This window comes from Hyla sarda, chromosome 6 (genome assembly GCF_029499605.1).
Source record: "Hyla sarda isolate aHylSar1 chromosome 6, aHylSar1.hap1, whole genome shotgun sequence".
NCBI classification, from domain to species: domain Eukaryota; kingdom Metazoa; phylum Chordata; class Amphibia; order Anura; family Hylidae; genus Hyla; species Hyla sarda.
The window spans coordinates 166,918,256-166,920,755 of record NC_079194.1 but is presented as its reverse complement, the minus strand read 5'-3'; the positions used below and the strand labels follow the sequence as shown (position 1 = coordinate 166,920,755).

Genomic DNA, 2,500 nt, shown 5'->3' with positions numbered 1-2,500 from the left:
GCCAAGGTTGAGTGCCAAAGGTGAAGAGTATGGTGCAGTGCGTTATAACACCCAGTGAGTTTCAGCACCTCAGGGTCACCACTCCCCAAGGCACAAAAGTAGTTTGGCTCTACACCCCCCATCATCATGGCGAGACCTGAAGGAAACCGGTCACATCAGGGAAGCCGTTGAGCTGGTCCTCTGGCATCAGCCCCTGAACGCCCCGGTACACCTGCTCCTCCATGCAGCATCCATCCTACATCAATGGCAAAGACCAAACCACTGATAAGAACAGATACTACACTTGATCTTAGCCAAAAGGCCAAGAAGCGAAGGTGGTGTGATGAGTTACTTTGCATACTTCTTACCCAGAAAGCCCGCGGAATGCTAATGGACTTTTTGAATCTCCGTTTTACACCGGAAGCGGTGTTCCTCTCCCTGAGGAAAATACTTGACCCCTTAAACTAGTCACAGGTCTCTCATCCTAGCTAAGCCAGAACACCCTGCTCTGTACTGACGAGGGGCAAGCACCCCCGAAACAGCTGTCTGCAGATGGGTCCTCTTCGCTTCTGGGGAGAATTCTGGCTTGGAATAAATCCCAATCAGCTTCTGAGACTTTGTAACTGGAAAAATGGCATGCTACCTGAGAAGGTGGTGTGATGAGTTACTATGCATATATATATATATATATATATATATATATATATATATATATATATACACACATATATACACACACACACACACACACACACAGAGGGTACAGGGTGGGGTGTATATAGAGAGAGGTGATGCAGGGCATACAGCTGTGGGTGCACGGTGGGTACATACAGTGTATGTGTATGTATATATATATATATATATATATATCCAATGTTAAGAAACAGCACTACCGGAGATGCATAGGAGTAGGTGCCAGCAAACAAGGCAGTCTTGGTCCGGGACTCTTGAAATACAAAAATAAAGTATTTGCAGCACTCAAAGCAAGGTTATGGGGAAAAAAAGTGTAGCTTTATTCCATCCAAAGAAGGCGACGTTTCAGCTGACTCAGATCATGCTTGAGAATTGCTGAGTGAGTCAGCTGAAACGTCGCTTTCTTTGGATGGAATAAAGCTACACTTTTTTTCCCCATAACCTTGCTTTGAGTGCTGCAAATACTTTATTTGTGTGTGTGTGTGTGTGTATATGTATATATATATATATATATATATATATATATATATATATATATATATATATATATATATATGTAGATAGAGAGATTATGCAGAGCATAGAGCTGTGGGTGCATACAGTGTATATGTGTGTGTGTGTGTGTGTGTGTGTGTGTGTATCATACGAAAGAAATGCCCGCACTCAGGTGTTTGCAGGTAAAAGTTTGGTATGGCTTTATTCACAACGGCCAACACAGGACCGGATCTGACGCTTTTCGCACTGAAGAGTGCTTAATCGTAGAAGCATCATCTACGATTAAGCACTCTTCAGTGCGAAACGCGCCAGATCCTGTCCTGTGTTGGCCGTTGTGAATAAAGCCATACCAAACTTTTGCCTGCAAACACCTGAGTGCCGGGCATTTCTTTCGTATGATCTTGGTTGAACCGGGGGCGGTACCGGTGTCCGTAACACAAGGAGGCGCAGCGGACGGAGGAGTGGTGAGCGGCTCTACCTTGCTCGCATATTATATATATATATATATATATATATATATATATATATATATATATATATATATATATATAGAGGTGATGCAGGGTGCACGGTGGGTACATACAGTGTGTATGTATGTATATATATATAGGGTGCAGGGCTGGGTGTATATAGAGGGAGGTGATGCAGGGCATACAGCTGTGGGTGCACGGTGGGGTACATACAGTGTGTGTGTGTATATATATATATTAGTTAGGAGTAGCCGTATTAGTCCAGTGATGCAAAAAGCAAAATCATCGGTAGTTGCAGTATCTTGTAATACCTTTTTTATTGGACTAACAAGATTTTGTAGAGACAAGCTTTCGGGATTCCTCCCTTTATCAAGTCATAAGCATTTCTGAGCTCACAAGGAGAAGGCACAGGTTCTATCTCACAAAATATGCAGGGGTTAAAACAACATTAGTGGAGAATGGACAATTTATGGCCCAACTTAATGTCCATTCTCCACTAATGTTGTTTTAATGTCCATTCTCCACTAATGTTGTTTTAACCCCTGCATATTTTGTGAGATAGAACCTGTGTTTTCTCCTTGTGAGCTCAGAAATGCTTATGACTTGATAAAGGGAGGAATCCCGAAAGCTTCTCTACAAAATCTTGTTAGTCCAATAAAAAAAGGTATTACAAGATACTGCAACTACCGATGATTTTGCTTTTTATATATATTATATATATATATATATATATATATATATATATATATATATATATATATATATATATAGGGATGTGATGCAGGGCATAGAGCTGTGGGTGCACGGTGGGTACATACAGTGTGTGTGTGTGTGTGTGTGTGTGTATGTATATATATATATAT

General features: G+C 41.1%; 1 protein-coding gene and 1 non-coding gene across 2 annotated transcripts in view; both read right to left on the bottom strand.

Moving 5' to 3' along the window:
• PDCD5 (programmed cell death 5) overlaps window positions 1-2,500 on the bottom strand; it is a 41,775-nt gene that overhangs the window by 27,857 nt on the left and 11,418 nt on the right. The gene's annotated exons all lie outside the window — the stretch shown is intronic.
• Window positions 121-313, bottom strand: LOC130277882 (U2 spliceosomal RNA). The gene has a single exon (XR_008845621.1). It is a non-coding gene; the product is annotated as a U2 spliceosomal RNA (small nuclear RNA).